The sequence below is a fragment of the Ambystoma mexicanum genome, chromosome 5q (assembly GCF_040938575.1).
Source record: "Ambystoma mexicanum isolate Mex_15411 chromosome 5q, UKY_AmexF1_1, whole genome shotgun sequence".
Classification (NCBI taxonomy): Eukaryota; Metazoa; Chordata; class Amphibia; order Caudata; family Ambystomatidae; genus Ambystoma; species Ambystoma mexicanum.
Genome location: NC_090933.1, coordinates 902,742,863 through 902,763,441, shown reverse-complemented (window position 1 = coordinate 902,763,441; position 20,579 = coordinate 902,742,863).

Genomic DNA, 20,579 nt, shown 5'->3' with positions numbered 1-20,579 from the left:
TATCACTGAGGCTCTGGATGATCAGTTGTTGGCAGCCATGCAAAGTGGGTTCCTGGCAAGCTCAACGACATTGTGGCTACAATCGGTTCCCTAAAATCCAAGCTTGAGAAGGAGTCAGGCCGCATAAATGAAGCAGAACACAGGATAAGGACTCCGTAACTCAACATGATCGGGACATTGCAATGCTCTAAGCTAAACTAAATAAGACCCGGGGGGGAAGTGCGATGATCTTGAATCAAGATTCAGGTGAAATAATACCTGAGGCTGCAATGGAACCCTTCATAGAAGGGCTGGTGAAGACCCTATTTGGGAATGATCAATTCTACAGCAATTTCCTTGTTGAACTGGCGTACCGCACTTACCGCACTTTACCACCGATCCCCAGACCCGGGGCCCCACCTCATACAATAATATCAAGAATGCTCAACTACAGGGATCAGATCCTAAAATGATCAAGAGAGTGGGGGAAATTATGATACGAAGCTAACAATATCCACATCTACCCCGACTTTGCAGCTGGAGTACAGACACAGAAGATCATACGATGCCGTCAAGAGACTGCTGAGAGCCAGACAAGTACCATACGCCCTCATGTTCCCTGCAAAATTGCGAGTCCATCACAGAGAAAGGGCGCACTTTTTTGAAAACCCGGCGGACGCGACGGCGTATATTGAGTCATCAATTCCACTCCCTCTGCCTGAACGGGGCAGAATTTCTGATGGACGTCCAGACGAGAGGATTGGACAGGACAGAAACAAGAATTAATGGAGGAGGGTGTAAAGGCATAGTAGCGATTTGAACTGTGCACAGGCATGTGAACACATTAGTGATTGATCGGGGTAGCTGGGTGGTAGGCTACTGAGCTGCTCTGAGCACGACCTCTGGAAGTTTCCAAATTTTAAAGGGCCGACATCATCAAGTTGGGGTAGAGGGTGAGGGTGGTGGGGGGGAGGAGGCAAATCAAGGGGAGTGTTGGAATGCTAAAGATGGAGATATGGGATGGGGGTGGGTGTTGTTCTGAAGGAAGTTAAGGGTTTTTTGAAAATGTACAGCAGCGAGATGACTGGTGGACCAGGCAGTGGCCATCTCTGGAACAAATCGAACATGCTGGTGGTACATAACTGTTTGGTGTTAGGCTTACATGGCGGTTGAGACAATTGATTTTATGTCTTGGAATGTCCGTGCGCTAAATAATCCTATTAAGGCCAGAAGGATTGCAGCATATTTGGCTAGACATTCCCCTAAAATAGCAATGCTTCAAGAAACCCATGCACTGGGGGAAACGGATATATTACACGACTTACTCATCCCAATCCAGAGGTGTACTAATAATGATACATCGAACAATACCCTTTCAAGAAGAGGAGGTGAGGCGGTGAGGCTGGACCCTGCAGGCAGATATGTTGTGGTAAAATGTACGCTGGCTGGGGAAGCGGTAATTCTAGTTAACACGTACGGCCCAAACGTGGAAGATCCCGAGTTCTTCTCCCAGCTGTCACAAATACTGATGGTGATGGATGACGCTCCCATTATCTGGGCGGGAGATTTTAATACGATCTTAAATACGAGTCTAGACCGAATGACCACCAGCAGGCATGAGCTGTCTGCTGCAGCCAAAATGCTTAAGCAGATTACGAAGCAACGTATAGATGTATGGAGAAACTTGCACCAGGCGCTCACAGAATACACTTATTTCTCCACGGTCCATGATGCAATGTCGAGGATCGATCTTTGGCTGCTCTCTGCTAGCCGGGCACCTTGTGTGCCTGGTAGTAGAATACTGGCTTGCACCCTTTCAGACCACTCCCCGGTGGTGCTGACCATTGGGATGGGCGCCTTACCGAAACCCCAATTACTATGGAGAATGCCCAGAGATGTGCTTACTGACAGCGTACTAGTGGAAGACCTCTGTGACAATTTCAAAGGATTCTTTGAGGTGAAGGAAGGTTCGATCCCTAAGTATGACACAATATGGGAGGTCTTTAAGGTCTGGCTGAGAGGAAATATGATCTTAGTCACAACTAGGACACTAAAGAGTACCAGACGAGAGTTAGCGGGAGTGGAAGATGAGTTACGAAGGCTAGAGAACGAATATGCCATTACATCAGATAAAGCATTACTTGGGGTGATAAAGGGTAATCTGCTTAAGTTCCGAGAGCTAGCCAATAAGGAGGTACAATACATAGCCAGACCGGTCCAGGCGAGGCGCTATGGTGAAGAAGACAGGCCTGGGAGTTTATTAGCGAGAATGATTATGACTGAGAAAGGCATAGCACCCATTATGGGAATAATGGGCTCTAACTGGGAGCTCCTAACAACCACAGAGGCAATTAGCAGGGAGTTCTTACAGTATGACACTAAGCGATATTCTAATGTTGATAGGTGCACGATAGACAAAACTGAAAAATTCTTACAAGGAATGCATCTCCTGCGCCAATCCCCGGAGAGTAGGGCGGGCCTAAACTCCCCTATAACAGACAAAGAAATAGGCAATGCAATAAAAATGCTTGCAGCGGGCAAGACTCCTGGCCCAGATGGTTAAGGTATAGAACTATATAAGACTTACTATGATATTCTGGCCCCAAGGCTATTGAAAGTGTGGGAAGAGGCGATCGTAATAGAGAATCTGCCCACTTCCCTGATCGAGGCTATCATCACAGTATTACCAAAGCCAGAAAAACAGCAAACACAATCGCTTCCTATAGACCACTGTCCTTAATTACTTATGATGCCAAAATATATGCTAAAGTACTGTCAAACAGAGCATGTTAGGATGCAGGAACAGCCAGAAATGAAAATGAAATAAAATTACCTATGCCACACAGCCCCCATTTTTCTTACCGCCCCACCACCCTCACCCCCACAGGCTCTGTGATGCAGGTATACAGGAACTTCACCTTTAATCACCATATGATGATTTTATCCCTTTACACTTTTTTATTTTCTCACAGGAATCACAATAAGTCACTGATTAGCACATATTGCTGTATGTAGACAACCAATGGTGTTTTTTGTTTGATCTGTAAGAATGTAAAAATTCATTTTTGTGTTTATTATCTTTTCCTTTTTGTTGGCAACAAAAATAGCCCGGATTTGAAAAAGGCAAAGCTCGGTTGCAGAAACACGTGTAATCCGCTAAGGGCTACAAGCACAAATAAATACTTTACGCACAAATATGAACTCGAATCTTTATTGTGAGAAATGAACACATCATAAACAGGAATTTGACATCAAAACAATTGGCCATACATAACTCTCCTCATACATCCAGACCAGTCTGGTTTTATCCCGCCCAGATCTACGTCCCTGAACCTGAGATGTCTTTTTGCCATACTGGCCCAGATTGATCAACAGGCTCAGGCAGTGGCAGCATCGTTCAAACGAGAAAGCGTTTGATGCTGTGCTCTGGAGATATATGTTTGCAATACTTAGAGGATTTGGGTTTGGCAAATATTATATTAAGTGTGTTAAACTCCTCTACACTAACCCAACAGCTAGAACAAGAACCAATGGGGCTCTTTCTGAACCATTCACACTTGAAAGGGGGACAAGACAGGGTTGTCCCTTTTCACCACTATTATTTGCACTTACAATAGAGCCACTGGCTCAACAGGTCAGGGAACAGCACTCCCACAGGGGTATACACATAGCTGGGCCACCTCAGGTTATATCCTTATATGTGGGCGATATCCTACTGTTTTTAAGGAACACAGAGATAGATTTGAGACCGATCATGGCATAAGTGGCCACATTTTCCATCAATTCTGGCTACAAAATTAATGCTACCAAATTTGAACTGTTCCCATTGATGGACAGCACTGTGATGCCGACTTTATTTATTTATTTATTTATTTATTTACGATTTATAAAGCGCAAACTATGGCCCGGAGGCATCAAGGCGCTGAGGGGGAGCAGTTGTACAAAACAAGAAACCACAGCCTAAAGAACAGTGACAGAACCAAAAAGATGGGTCTTTAGCAACTTCCTAAAGGGAAGATATGCGGTCTGGGCTCTCAAATGGAATGGCAGAGCATTCCATAGTGTTAGGGCCAGTACTGAAAAGGATCGACCACCCAAATGCTTACAGCGAAATTTAGGAATTTTCAGCAAGATTTGTGATTCCGACCGAAGGTTTCTAGCGGGGTAATACCTCACCAATTTTTTTCCCAAATAATGAGGCCCCACATCATGGAGAGCATGATGCACAATGCACAAGATCTTGAACTGATTCCTCGCTCCCACCGGCAACCAGTGGAGCTGGAGAAGTAGAGCAGTAGAAGAGGTCAGTCACGGAGCTTGGAGAGCAAGTCGAGCCACCGCATTTTGTAGGACTTATGGGTCTTAAATGGGCCCCAAATAAGTATTTGGGAGTGAAGGTAGCACGTACCCGACAGGCACTATACAAACTGAATCATGAGGAATATATTAGCGCATTGGCTGGGGGAAATCTCTGATGTCATTGTACAGCAGAATATCCCTCTTAAAAATTGTCGTGGTACCGAAGCGCCTGTATTATTTTACAAATATACCAACATAGTTTTTATTAAAACTTTGATTCATGGCATTGCATTTTATATGGAACGGGGCTCGGGGGGGGGGGCTACGTATGAGTTGGGAGAAACTCACAGAACCATACGAAAGGGGTGGCTTGGCCACCCTAGATTTGAAAATATACTACCTGGTGGCCCAAGCACAATATGCGAGCTACTAGTATGCAAAGACACCCAAACCGATACACAAAAACATGGAACGGTACGGGGCAGCCCCTACAGACCGCAAGGAGGTCATCTTGGATGATCAATACGAAGATTTGTGGGTATACAACCCAGTGTGCACGACAGTAGGGGCATGGAGTGGACTGTTCAAGCGCTCAGAAATAGCAGTCCCATATAATAAAACAATTGGACTCTGGAATTACCCCTCCTTTCCTCCCGCGTACGACGGAGACATGCAAAGGGCCTGGGAACTGGGTAAAGAGATAGTGCTGGGAGACCTGTTTCCTGGGGGTAGGTTTGTAACACAAGACAAATTTAAAGATAAGTTGGGAACGAGGCCAATCAGGTTTTTACAATACTTCCGTCTCAAAGCAGCAGTGCCTGGCAAATGGCCATCATTCCCACAGGAGCCGGAAAAATGTGAATGTACTGGGGAAGTGACCTCAAGTGAAAGAGGGGTCAGGTAGCACGACTACATAGGGTAGTGCAGCAGGCTCAGCCCACCAGAATTACAGTTAAGTCGAAATGGGAGGAAGTCCTTTAAGGGGGTATTGACAATATGAAGTGGCGTAGGTGCTGCCTCCTTACGAGGGAAGTTGCGTTAAACTCAAGACTGAGGCTTATTGAATTCAAAGTTTTGAATCAGTTGCTCTACACCCCAGCTAGGGCAGCATGCTTCTTTCCAACCACTGAAGATGTATGCATAAAATACGGACAAAGGGGTGCAGATTCGTATCATATGTTTTGGGCTTGTCCAGCTGTGTCACGTTTGTGGCAGGAGGTAGCGACAATTCTGGATGCCATGGTTGGAGTCCCACCAACGTTAATCCCAATGAAATATCTGCTGGGTGACATCGGGAAAATGTCCACACTGAAAAGTAAACTGTTTAATATATCGTGTATTGTGGCAAAGAAATGTATATTACTTAAGTGGAAATCGAAAAACGCACCCACAGAATGGTTAAGAGAACTGACATTGCCGGCCATGAGCAGACCAAGGGACAGATGGGAACCTTTCAGGACATTCCTCAATACAGCCTTAGCAAGGACTTGACTTAGAGTTAATCGTAATGTAAGCTTTGTGTGTTATCTGTACCAAAATTACATGCATGTTTATTGTTTGAAATGTTTAGGTTATGTGACCTGGACCGACCTGTCAACCTGCCTGCTTAAATAAAGGTTTGCACTAATAAAAACCTATGAAATTCAGTGAAAAAATGTTGTTAAAAGGACTTTATGGTTACAAGTCAAATCGAAACCCCCCCCCAGAAATTCTCCAGTTATGGTAATCTAAGCAACCATAACTCATGCCACCATCGTGCACTGCTAAGACTAACACCCAGGACATCAAAGATGACATCTGTTTTTTCACTGAATTTCATAGGTTTTTATGAGTTAAAATGCTTCATGATGTTGCATCACTATATATAAGTTATTAATAATTCCTCTTTTAAGATATATGAAAGAACTGTAAACCTCCTTCAACAAACTTATTTTTTGCAAAGCATACTGATGTGTGTTGTTTTCAGCAGTGCAAGCTGGGGGTGCAAGTCATGGATGCCTAGGGCATGGGGCTCGACCATGACCCCAGCCCCAACAAAACACCCCGTTATCTGCTGCACCTACCCTGCATCCTAGTTCAGTGTCCAGTATACCCTAATAATGCGACCAATGGCCAGTGCTCCATAATCCATGGGGCATGGGCGTTGGACATGCCGCTTTTCCCAACAGGCAAATCAGAGTAGACATTTGTCCATGCCTGGCCATGACCACAAGGACCTGGCAATGGGGTTAAAGTGGGCATGACCATCAGGGAATGGCTATGTGATAACGCTTTTCAAAATTGGGATAGGTTTGAATGGGAATTTTTATTTTGCCTGTGGCTAAAATTCTGCCCGTGGCTACAGCTCGAAGTGCTGCACAGGATTGCATCAACAGACCGCTGTGACTAGCGCTGCATACACTCCAAGACAATGCTAATCAGCAGATAATTACTAATGACGCCGAACCAAGTGCCCATGTGGTTACCAGGCCACTCATTCAAATCATTAACCACCTTTATTTGCGATCATACCGGGACAAGATATTGGGATTGCATGCCAGATTCATTTCCGCAACCTCGCAGCAATGACTGGCCCACACTCCACACGCATTGAGAAAGACCCTAGAGAGTGGAACAACGTGTTAGCTGACTTCTAACAATAAATATAGCACCTACAATGGTTTTCAAGACTGCTTTATTATGGCAATAGTTGCTTGTTGAATAACCCAGTGCTAAGGTGAACAGGGCTCACTCTCCTATTCGAAACCTACCACTTGAAGAAGGAAGGGCACCTTCACAAAAGAACCCCATCACTAGCAGCAGGGTAATCCGTTTAAAGTACTAGGTGAAGCACAGAGATCTACCCATTCTACCGCTCTGCAATTACTGGATAATTGTGTACTCTAATTATTGGGGCATGCACCATGGCCGAAGCCCTAGGTTTGAATAGGAAAATATAATTTGCTTGCAGCTACAGCCTGAAGTGCTGTGCTGAATTACAACAAACATGCGCAAGCAGTAGCAGTATCAGTAAGGACCTGAAAGCATGCTTTTGCAAATTTGTATTGTGTTTTATTTTTCCAAAGTGTCCAAATGTAAGCACAAAAAATACTGATAAGTTTTGTGCATGGACAATGGTCCTAGCCCTCGGCAAGGACAAATGCTTACTCTGAATTACTTATTGGGGCATGCATCATTTTCAGCCAATCTAGGGTGTTTCAAGTCTCCCACCTTAGCATTCCTTGGCATTCCTTGGCACTTTCATCCCATGTGCATTTGTCTATCCATACTGCCCCTGGTATCTATGGAGTTATCTCACTGAACAATGCATATGTGCATTTATAGGAGCACCAGGTATAATTATTTGGTATAAGTATGGGAAATATAGATGCAAAATATTTGTAGAATATTGTTAAGTGGCAGTTGGTGGGTGGCAGTTTAATATGTTGATAGGCTATATATAAAGTTGTTTTAAGTGATTGATGGATATAGGTGTGAATGGTTTAAAGCAGGCGATGAGGGAGTATTACAAACATAAAAGTAAAGAAAGGCTGTCTTGTGTGATGGTGTGAATGTGCAATCCGGGTTTTCTAATAAGGCATGAGCTAAACAGGAATGCAGAGACTGTGGATAGTCATAAAGGGCAATGGAATATGGGGTTTATTTTATACTGTGGAGAAGAATTTCAGACAGCAAATTGTTTCTGCTCTTTTTTCTTTTTCTCTATTATACAATTGTCCATTATTTCAATTAGCATAGTAGAAAATACTAATGGGAATGTTGGAGAATCTTATTGAATCTAAATACTTCACAAAAGAAATGTAAAGTAGATGGAGTGTATAAGCTTATTTTTTTTTGTTCTATTTTTTAACTGTGAAAGGTGGTTCTTAAAGGAACCTTTTTAATGTGTTTATTTTTGCAGGAGAGGTAGGAAGGTAAATTGAAGAGGGAAATGCGGGCAGGGGCACCAACCACAAATTTGAAGGAGCAGGTGGACACGGGAAGATGTTCCGTGTGTGTTACATCTAAGGTAGGGGGCAGGGTTTCTCATGCTCCTTAATTTCAGCTTCAAAAGCACTTCAAAATTGTTCCCACCTGCAGAGTGGTGTGTTGCAGTATATACAGAGGAGTGTTGTCTTCAAAAGATATGGATCAACAGCCTCTTTTATCACTTGCAAGATAGCTGGTGGGATTTTGTGTCTGATCGAAGTAGGCTGTGTGGTTACAGTATTGGTTGAGGAAGATGAGGTAGAGGAAGACAGCCTACTACTTTCTAAAAAAGGAACCGTCTTTATGAGAAAATTGTAGTGGTTAGATTTGGTGTGGCGGCATATGGAGGTGGTCCCGTATGAGTACAGCCCAGGTAGTCCGCGACTGAGTACAATGTTGCACTCAGTGCATTTCACTTTGGTAGCTTTAGCCTTTGGTACATTCCCAAAAGTGGTAAAGAACTGCCACACCCATGATTATCTCTGGGTGCTAGACGTAGGAACATCCTCTACCTGATCTTGCTGGTCCTCTTCATTATCTGTTAAAGTATCACGCTTCTTTCATTGTGTAGGTTCTCCAGGTGGTGGTGCTGACTTTTGGGAAGGAGGGATTGCAATAGCTGATGCCATTTGTTAAGATAAATAGCAGTTTTGCTAATACTTTTCTAAGTATGTGCTGTGTGCTAGATTGTTAATGGATAATGAGTAAGAATAAGTGTAGGAGCTCTGCAAGTATACATTTTGAGCTTCAAAGTTCCTAGATCAGCTGAAAATGCAGTTCCAAACTGTTCGGGAAGCAGAGACCTGTTCGCGAAGTGCGGACACGTTCGCGAACACGTCATTATGCCGCACGCGCGTGCGTGGTCACGTGACACTGTCTGGAAAGTCTGCGATTACTTCAGAAGTTTGTGACTGTCAACAAAAACAAATGCAGTGGAAAAAGTTGCAAAAAGTGTATAGAAGTGTGAAAAATGATGCTAGAAGATGGGAAATGGCAGAGTTTTAAGGTGAAACTTTCTAAATTGGACAGAAATGTTGCTATATGGGGGTAAGTATGATATTAGTAATTTGTAGAAAATTAGGGTGCACTGGTAAAAATGAATGAAATTCACTGGAAAGACTTTGTTAAGGGGATGTTATGGTTAAGTTGCACTATTAAAAACTTATGAAATTCAGTGAAAAAACATTGTTAAAGGAATGTTATGGTTACAAGTAAAACCTAAAAAAAAACAGAAATTCACCAATTATGGTAAGCTAAGCACTGCTAAGACTAACACCCAGGACAGGTAAGATGACATGACTGATGACATCGCATATCTGGGCCACTTGTTTTGGTTTACTGACATTATTGGGCTAGTTTTTTGTTTTTACTGACAATGAGAATTTCCCAAATTTAAAAGGTGCTCTATATATGCACATTAACCTTTTTATATGTTCTTAAAGTACTTTCCTTAGAAGAACGGGAGAGGGCAGGGGAGGTCAGGCGGCCATCATGGGTATGCGGGGAGCAGGGAAACATGCTTTTCCTGATAACCGTAGGTGTGATTCCCCATTCCCCCACAACACTCGCTGTTTCTGTGACGCAGTTTTGTTTCTGTGACGCAGTTTGCTCTGAAATGTCAGCTATTTGCGGCTATTCTGTCCGATAGCTGAGGTTACAGAAAAGCTTTGTGTTGCAAACTCAGCCAGTAGAGCCCTTCAAATCCCAAATTTCACTTGGTGTCCCCTTGCCTCTCCCCATCCCCTCCTGTCATTTGCATGTTTTTTGACCTGCAAATGGCTTTTTTCTACATTTCATTTTCTGATATCCTAGCGGCGACTACCTCTTGTATCGAGACAAAAAAATATGGCAGCTTTTTCATTTCTGAAAACCATGATCCTCAATGCACCATGGGAGATATAACTATTCTCCATCAAATATTTTAAAAAACTATTGGATGGAATAACCCCAAACCACAAAAAGGCCTTGAGTGAACTCTTTGTGTCCAAGTCATTTTGGACCTGCTCCAAATCCGTCCAGCAGTTTGGGCTGTGCAGTCTAACAAATATGTACCTTCTATGGGAAAATTAATGGGAAGTAGGCCGCACATTTTATTTTGGTTTTCTTAATAACTTTTTTATTTTCTAATGAATGTTTCCCAAACTTTGCAGTCTGGGGTGTGGGGGGTCACATGTCCCCAATTGTCTTCCGAATATCAGCTAAATTCATTGCACGAATCAAAAGTCATTAGCAATTAACTTTTTCGGGTTTCCTATGGGAGTCTGACTCACCTTAACGATAGGGTGGTGACTGCCGACCATATATATACCAGTATACCAACATGATTTGTGAGCTGGAACCCCTGAAACAAGAATGTCCTAAAGTATGTGCCTCCAACCAACAACTCTTCTATACCTCAAAGGCAAATTGTGCCTTAATCCACCTGACAGCATGTCTACCTCGCACCCCAGTGACTATAACTGGGAGGGTATTTGCTTGCGTGTTAACTAAGCTTGAAGTTCTTCAGCGGGTTCCAGCAGGGACTTACTCGAATATTCGCTATGGATCACTTAACATCAGATAACTTTGGAACTGTTCTGTACTCATGAGTCTGCCTCAGGATTTTTTGAAAATGTTGAACCAAAGGTATAGATAGCTATTTTACTTGTTTTGACAGATCTTGTCCTATCATGCCTCATATTAGGTTGTAGGATATGTGGGGATAATATCCAGGAAGGTCATTCTTATATCCATGGTTTCCCTATTTTCCCAAATTCCCCTAACAAGGATGGAGGCACACAGGCAGCGGCGGCACATTGCGGCAGCATTGCAATGGGACTCAGGTCACTATTGTACAACTGCAATTGGAGAAGGGCAATGGTATGGGTTCCCTTGTTGGCATATATGACATCCAAGAAAAATAATCTCACAACATACATGGGGCTACCATAAGATTATGGGGAAAATGATGCATCTTTTCAATGTGCGCTGGTAGCACAGATGTGGATGACATGACACACAGTCACCTGATCCTACTATCATTCCTTTTGCAGGTCATGAAAACTACTCCTCTGCCTTGGCTGTCGTCAGTACGTGCTTATGATGCTGGCTGAATGAGAAAAGAGCTCTTTATGTATTCTCCCAAACCAGACGCTATGTGGAATGCCATGTGACTTTCTCATTCACTCATTACAGGATTTCAGCAGCTCCATAAACACTCTTTATGAGAATATCTCATTGGAATTAGCTTTCGCTCCATGAGAGTGAGCACTCTGTTTCCCCTAGCAAAGGACCTGGATGCTAGACTGATTCATGTGCTAATCACATTTGCAGTTCATTACACCCCACAGTTCATTACACCCAGTTCAGGCAGAACAACATTTAAATCATCAGGGAATTGGCATATCAAACCTCTTTTCCAACCATGACTTGTGCATGCCTGTCTATTAAAAAAATATTTTTTTGGTAGGCTGAACAAGAACGCTTTTACAATGCCTTGATATGCCTGCTATTAGGCTACTGGGCTTCTGAGCGCCACATTAAATTGGAATCACAAGCCGATGAGCACTGGGGAAAGTTGTGTACATTAAATATCAGATTGTGTTAATCTCTTCATCCAGGTGCAAAGGCTCCTGATCACTGCTAGCAAATATGGCAGGTGGATTGTGCATTAATGCATTACGTCAGGCATCAGTCTCATGTGTGGATGCCGGATGCAGCTAACCCTTCATGTGGTGTCGTAAAGGGTGGTCTCTAAGGTTTGTGTGTTCATCGTGCCAATCGAACAATACATTTTTCAGTTTATCCATAAGCTCCTCTTGACTTATCTACAAATAATTGCAGTATACATTCCCGACCAAAATGGTATTTAACTTCCCTCTGGGTATCGATCTGCACTGCAAGTAAACAAGGGTGATACTCCAATAACATTTTCACATCCCAAGCCCAAGCAGTACTAACAGCGACCAGCAAACCTCCCCGAGGCCTCCTCATTGGCCCCCAAGGCCTTTTGTGGGCAGACACGAAAGCCATCCTGAGTAGCAACTGATGTCAGGAATGTTTCTTGGAGCAAGATTAAATCTGCACCCGCAGCTTTGTAATGGTATTAGAGTCTTGAGTAAGATGGGTAAACCTGCGAGAGTTCCATTACATGATGTTAAAAGCCCAGCCTCTTGATACCTGCCATGGGATTGCTTGCAGTAAGAGTCTCTGCTACCAATGACCAATCACATGACAGTGAAGGGCTTAATGCCTTATCAGAAATATTTACTCTCTGTGATGAATTAAGCCTACCTGAACAAGAGGTAGACATTGCGTGCACAGAATTCACCTTTCTAAGCATATTGGGGCAGGAAGCGTAACCCTCAAATGAGTGCAAATCGAAACCTCTTTGTCTCTTTTTATCAGCAAAGGATAGAAGGTTCTTCTGCACAAGAGGAGATGGTATGTCCAACACTGCGATGTCTAATCTATCATCTTGTATGAGTTTGACCCCAGTAATATCTTTTGAGGAAACAATCCTTAAAGCGGGACTGTCATATAGCAAAGATAAAATATCACTCTGATTCATGATAAAATGATCTTCCATGGCGAATCGAGTATAGCTAATGGAAGAGTTGTCATCTTGACACTTACTGCCCTTTACCGGAGTAGGGACATCCAATTATTGAGGGCACTCCTTCGATCACGCTGTAACATTGGATCCCCACATTGGACCAATACACTGTTAGATTCTTCCAGAGAAGGGGCTGAGGAAGGGCTGATTTAGCAAGCAACTCCGCTGACGTGATACAGAGGAATGGCGATGTAGCTTCTGTTTCCTTATGTAACAAATTCATTTGTGGAGGTACAGCCGTCTGCCGTTCCGCGATTGCCTCCAGGCTCACCTGGCAAGCGACATCTTGCACGGAGGAATCCTTCATGAGCATCTTATAAGTCAGGGGCTGCTTACCTTTAGCAGGCTTCTTAAAAAGGGGGCTATCGTTGTTTGCACAGGCACATTTCCGGCCATTGAAGGTTGATCTACTTCAATAATATCGGCTTCAGGAACTCCAGGTAATGACAAAGGACTAATTAATTTTAAAGATGAGCTTTTTTTCCTTTTTGTCGTTTTTAAACTTTCTTGGTTGCTGCTCTTAGCTCTTTTTTTCTTTCTTTGATGGCCTTTTCTTTTTTTAAACCAAAAGATCCAACTGGTCTTCAAATAACTCATCGGTATCTTCATTGTTACAAGGCAAGTTAGCTAACCCGGAGAACGCCTCCAAAGTCGACAATGAGAGTGGGGAGTTGACTTCATAGGAGGCCTCCTGAGCCTCTACGAACAAAACTGAAGCTGATGGACGGCTATAGTTATTTTGTGGAACCAACTCACCAGCAGAATTTTGGGCGTGTGACTTCGATGCATTCCTCAAATCAACAAGCATGGCGGTGTGCGCTTGTAATTCCTTTTGAACTTCCTCCAGTATGTTATTTTATGTTATGTTACTTGGCATTTATATAGCGCCTTATGTATCATTGGTATGACCTCAAAGTGCTGGTAGGTTGAACGCCCTCGGGACCCACAGTTCAAGTCAGTAGAGAGAGAGTGTAGTATGGTGCGTGAGCACACCGGATATGTGTACAGCTGGTGTGGTTGTTGCATGATAGCCGCTTCTTAGCAGTAGGTGTGGTGCTGAGGAAATCAGTTGGATGTGTTCAGTCTGGAGGGTGGACACCCAGACTGAGTTCTGGCTGCGTTAGACCTGAGGAGACGCCTAAGCTAGCCGGTATGTGCTCAGCTAGCTGTGTTAGGATGATGAGGTGTTCGTGGGGTCATGTTAGTATGAGAACAGCTAGGCTGAATGTGTCAAAGCATAGCTGTGTTCTAGTTGAATGATGGTGTACAGGAGAGAGTAAGCGTAGTAGTGTGATAGTCCTCAGAGGTATTCTTCCTTTCACCTCCTTCCCCCAGAAGCTCACTGTATCCAGAGCCCTCGTTCTTTCTAAGCTGGACTACTGTAACAGCCTCTATCTAAATCTGCCTGCCTCTACTCTCCGCCCTCTGCAACTCATCCAGAACAGGACTGCAAGACTTGTCCGTGGCCTCAAGCCCAGGGACCGTATCTCTCCAGGACTGAAATCTCTGCACTGGCTCCCAGTGGCTGCGAGGATTAAGTTCAAAACCCTCTGCATTGTCCACAAGACCTTCTGGGGCCTGGGCCAAAATACCTTCAACTCTCTCTTCCTAAATATCTTCCTTCTCGAGCTCTTCGCTCATCCGCCTCCAACTCCCTCAGGGTCAGCCGCTTCTCCAAGTAACAAGTTGGGGGTAGATCTCTCTCTGCGGCAGGGGCCTCCCTCTGGAACAGCCTTCCTGCCTCCCTGAAACTTGATGAGAACCATCTCCGGTTCTGGAAGCACCTCAAAACCTTCCTCTTTGCTTCTGCTTTCTCTCCACCTCTCCCCTGCTAAATTCCTGACCAAAACTGCACTGAATCTGCAACTGGGCCACTCTCACCGATCTCGGTCCCTGGCCCAGCCACTCTCCCCTTGCACTGCCTCCCTGGCAACCCCTGCATTGCGGGACTGTCTCTCTATCCCTACAGCCCCCCTTCCCAGCACTTGTCTGCACTTACCTTGCACTTGCCACCAGCTGGCCCTTATTATTTATCTTGTTATTCTACTACCTCTGTACTACACTTTCCCCCCTTGCACTTTCCCTTCCCCTCTTCCCATGCATTTGCACGATCTAAATGACACCTGGCCTATTAAGGTCGTTGTCTGTCTTCCCTTTGTCCCCCCTCCCTGCCTCGTCGCACTTTGAAACACTTGTCTATAGGTGCGTTACTAATGCCATGTCATATCATATCATATCATATCATATCATATGGTGGTTATCAGTAAAGCGCCTGCGACCAACCACGGGAGATGGACCGGGGGCATACATAGCGGCATACGTATATGAAGCGACATGATGGATAGGGTAAACATGTGACACAAAGTGAAACTACTCACTCAGCATCAACCAGCCCCTAAAGCTGCTTCCAAACTCGTTGCCCTGCCGCATCCTTCCTCATGGCAGTCCACAAAGCGAGTGGAAATGGCTGCTGGAGCCAAAGCACAAACACACCTGACTTTTACAACCAATTGCAAGAGGGGAGGGTGGGACTGGGAAAAGGCCAGACACAAACAAAGGACTACAACTCACGGACTGGACCCTCTGGATGCAGGCCAGCACAGAAAAACAGCATCAAAGGCCACAAAAACACTAGACAAACCCACCAGATTAGCACAGAGTGCTCACCGAAAACGATTGAACAAACACTCACACCACTCTTATAGAGTACATAAAGCAGGCCAAAAATGTATTACAATCATTGTGAAACTACTCACTGAGCATCAACCAGCCCCTAAAGCTGCTTCTAAACTGGTTCCCCTGCCACATCCTTCCTCATGGCAGTCCACAAAGTGTTGTTATTATAAACATCGTTAATTTCAGATCTAGTCAGGGCACAGTTCTCAAGCTCATTGTTTATATCGAGAAGCATCCCAGAATGGGCTTGTGCCTCCTCTTTAATTCACATAAACAGTAGTTGTAATTGCCTCAAAAACCTTGACAAGAGAATTAAGAACAAAGTTAAGGGCTGTCAAAGTAGCATAACTTTCTTCTGTCCTGGGAGTTGGATGATCAGAATGCTCCATTTAGCGCTATGAATATGAGGAGTCCAAAGGAGCCTCTGGCTGGGTCGGCTCTTGAGTGGCAAATATTGCAGGCATCTCTGATAATGCACTAGACATGAGTTCGTTCACATTCTCATTAGGGGCAAAAGCCCCACCTTTTTCATCTCTTAATTCCAATAGGCAGCTTGCCCCGTTAGAACTGGACGCAGCCTCGTCATTACTACGAGACATAGGAGAAGAACACAACCACAAATCCCACAAACTAACACTTTGTCCATTTTGGAAAAAAAGTTATTTTTCTTTTAATGGAAGTTGATGAAAAGGTAAAATCGTGTAGAGGGCCTAATGGACACCGGCCCGCATGCTGTTTTACAACTGGGCTATCAGGCTGAGCCGTTGTAGGCACTTCCTCTAAAGGAACAACATTTGCTTGAGCAGGGTTCATTATATCCTGTACAATGTCCACTTCGATGGCACATGGGCCATCTCGCAAGCTGGCGCTACTTAAATAATACATAAGGTAAAATGAACAGTGTGCCACCCAAGTTTTCCCTCGAATCGAGGGTAAGAAAAAAGGTGCCGAAAAGGCAAACCACTGCCACTAACACAAAGTCAATAACCAAATTAAATCAGTCACTGTTGACAGGTGCCCCGTCCCCGATTTCCATTCTAAGACCCATCCCTTTCATATCGATTTGATATAAAGGTAATGTAAATTTTATATAAAAAATATAAACTTTTTTTATCTCTTTTTTTTATATAAAATGCATATAAAATTAATATGAAATTAATTTTGTATATAAGTTAGATAGTTAAATATCTATTTTGTAATGGCTTTTATTGGCATTTTGGAAACAGTGAGCACAACCCCTCGACCCCCCAGACAGCATGCCACAAAAAAAACACAATAACCACACACCCAAGTCCTGTCCCCACAATTCGCCCAGTTCTCCCAACCCTTCCGCCGGATGCGCCTTGCGTCAGGTTCAATCAGCATTATGGCCCATTCTCGGAGTGTACGTGCATTAATGTCCATGGCTCCTTGAGGTGTTTCACATTCGGGTCTGAAAGCCTTGTGCACTCTGCTTAGTCCAAAACTCTCAAAGGTGACGGCTGCAACATCTGATGGCTACGCCAGGCCTTCTCGGTGCTCTACCATTGCAACCACTGGCCGTAACCCTCTGTTGTGCATGGTCCCAGTCCGTGAACAATCAATAATCAAGGCTATGCATGCCAGTGCAATGAGACCGCAGGCCCTCCCATGGCCGCATTGCGTTCAACCAGAGACCAGCTTCACTCCTAAGCTAAGTCTTATCAGGCTCCCTTGCAGAGCCTGACCCACACCCTCCGGTACCACTCCTCACACCCCCATAGCCTCCCACCTGGACAGTGACATCCGCAAAAGGCTGTGCTCATGGTGGACACGCATCAGACGGTGGAAATATTGCTTGCACCAAAGCATCCCAGGCCTTAACATCTATGCTCCCTTTCCTTGTCCCACTGTACACGACCCTATGACAAATGACCCACCTCTCAAAGTCCGCCCACCAAGCCTCCATCCTGAGACCCCCAGCCAGTTTCCAGGCCAGGGCAATCCTACGCTTAGCCAGTACACAGATGAGGTCTTTCATACATGTGATATGTGTTGCTGGCTGCGTTCTGCGTGCTGCATGCTTCCTCCCCTTTGGATATAGCCCCAGCAAAATGGCTTCTGCCGACCAGGTGTGCAGCTGCATTCCCACTACAGCCACCTTGACCATCACCCCTAAACAAAATCTGTCACAGCCGGGGATGAAAAAGCACAGTCACCTAATGCGCGCATCGTGGTCACCTCTACATCCCCGCTCCCTCAAACCAAGACATCCTATGTGGAGTCATGTATGCCCTGTGCCTAACGTACAGCTGGATGAGCTTGAATCTAGAGTTCCTGGAGTCCCTCCTGATATACCCCAACGTGCGAGCCCATTCCGCATCAGTAAGTGGCCTACCCAATTCCGCCTCCCACCGTGCATGTACTCCCAGGGCCGTCTCCCTATGCCTATTTAAGAGTAATTCATAACAATGGAGAAACTGTACGACCTCCCTTGGCTACATTATACATAGACTCCAATGTTCGGTCCCCCTCAAAACCCACTAGAAATCAGGCCATCGAGCTTCAATATTCCTCATCAGACTCTGGTATCTTAAAATCTGGCCAGCATGTATGCCTAAACATTGCCTCAGGCTTACAAAATCCATCAATCTCCCCTCCTCTAGCAGGTCGCACAGCGTGACTAGCCTGTGGTCCTACCAATAAATCTGAATCCAGATCATAGAGTCTTGCCCCCTCCCAGCGAGCGCCACCAGCAGAATGTTGGGGGAATACGGGTCCGGAGTGCCCAATATCCTCCAGACCCTACGCCACACAGTCCTCTCTAACCCAAGGAGCCGGGGCTCAGGAGAAGGGCTGGTGTCCTTGACCCATAGAATCTCCTTCAGTAAGCACTGCTGGAGTGACGGCTGCCGAGGCATCCAGTCGAGTGTGGTCTCGTCCGCCAACCATCCCACCATGAACTGCAACTAGCCCGCCTGATAGTACAATTCAAAGTTGGGCAGTCGTATATCCCCCTTTGCATGGTGCTAAACTCAATCCTACTTCTCTTTCCTCCCCACAGAAAGATCCTTACTGCTGAATTCAAATCAACAAAGAACCGCCTTGGGATATCGTGTAGAATGTTGGTGAGATGGTATAACAAACGAGGTAACACTACCATCTTGAGAAGGGCAGCCCTACCCATTACCGACAGGGGCAGTTGCTGCCAGAAGACCATCGACTTAAGGCTACCATCCCGCCCTCGCTGTGTATTATGTTCATGAGAAGCCATCATGTTGTGCCTGACATCGGCCCCAGGTATCTGAAGGTCTCCAAAGACATTTAAATCCCAGATCTGGTAGTTGTGCTCGGCCTTGCCCCATGAGTTCCACCTATGGGAGTAGGCAGTTCTTCTCTCGACTTATCTAAATACCAGAAAACTCTGCAAACTGATCTGTAACATCTAGGAGGTGTGGTACATTATCATCAGGGGAATGGACATAGACAAGCATGTCATGCATACATTGAAATCATATGCATATCCCCATCAATCAGAATGCTGGCGTCCACATTCTCTGTCCGTAGGAATGCAGCCAATGGTTCCAGGGCTAGGAGGAACAACATCAGGGACAGTGGGCAACCATGCTTGGTGCCCTTATGGAGCCCCAAACAGCAGAGATTTGCCTCACAGTCCTCACCTTAGCTCGGGCTCCGGGTAAAGGAGTGTGACCCATCTCTGAAACCCAGGTCCCACGCCGAAGTGTCGCAAGGTCTCATATAACCAATCCCACCTCACGGAGTCAAATGCTTTAAATGCATCTAGTAAGGCCACCGCACAGTCCACACTGAGGTGCGTAGCACGATCCATCACATGGTGCAGTCATCGCAGATTTCACGCAGTGTTCCTGCCAGGCATGCATCCCATCTGATCAGTGTGAATTAAGTCTCCAATCACACCCTTTAACCTATTATCTAGCAGAGCAGTGAGACTCTTGTAGTCCTGGTTTATCATGGAAAGCGGGCTGTAGGAGCCGCAGTCCAAGGGTGGCATACCTGGATTGAGCACCGGCACAATTAAAGACTCTCGTAGACTACCAGGGAGTAATTCATCTGTGTAGGCTTCCTCCAACATCTCCAGAAGCTTTAGGGCCAGCACCGCCACAAAGGTTTTTATAAAATTCCCGGTCAGCAGGGACATTATTACAGATCTGATCTTGTCGACTGTGAGCGGGGCGTCCAGAATATCTGCACGCACCTTGTCCAGTCTAGGCAGTTCTATTTGAGCCAGCGCCTCCTCAATGTCCTCCCCAATGCCTGCCTCCACCTCCCTATACAAATTCTAATAGTACCGGGAGAAGAACTCATTTATTCCACGCTGTGCCCTAACAACCTCACCCCTTTCATTCCGTATTGAGCAAATCATTTCTGTGGGTACTTCCCTCCTGCAAAACCACACAAACAGCCTACCAGACTTGTCCCCCTCTGCTTGCAGCCTCCGAGTGTAGCTTGCAAAGTCGAACCTGCCAGGCATTCTCACCATGCTATACACTCCTGTCGCAGGACCAATAAATACCTGTCGCCATCAGCCACCCCTTCCCGGTCGCGCTCTGCCCTTTTGATCGCCGCCTCAGGATCAGAAAGGGTCTCCAATATTTCCTTCCAAAGCCATCTCATCCTCCCAATTACAGCCCCTCTCATCACCATCTTAAAGGTGTCCCATACAGTGCTAGACTTCGCCACACTGCCCGTATTGATCTTAAAGTACTTGTCTATTTGATCTTGTAAATGTCCCCTAAAAACCCATCATGTAAAGCCTCAGCCCTAACATGCCAAGTAGGGACCGGTGGTCTAGGGGAGGTCATCTGCCAAATCACGATCAGCGGGGCATGGTCTGAAAGCACCCCAGCCTTGTGCTCATTGGCAGTGAATTCCCTAGCAACCTCCTGCCTAGTGAAGATATACTCTAAGTGGGTGGGCACTCTTGATGGTGCAGTATTGTGTGAGTAACCCCTTTCCTCTCCATTGTGCCACCTCCAAATGTCCACCAATTCCAGATTCCTCAGTAGAGCACCTCAAACCCTGGCTGAGGGAGACGGATTCTGATACTTATAATCAGACCTGT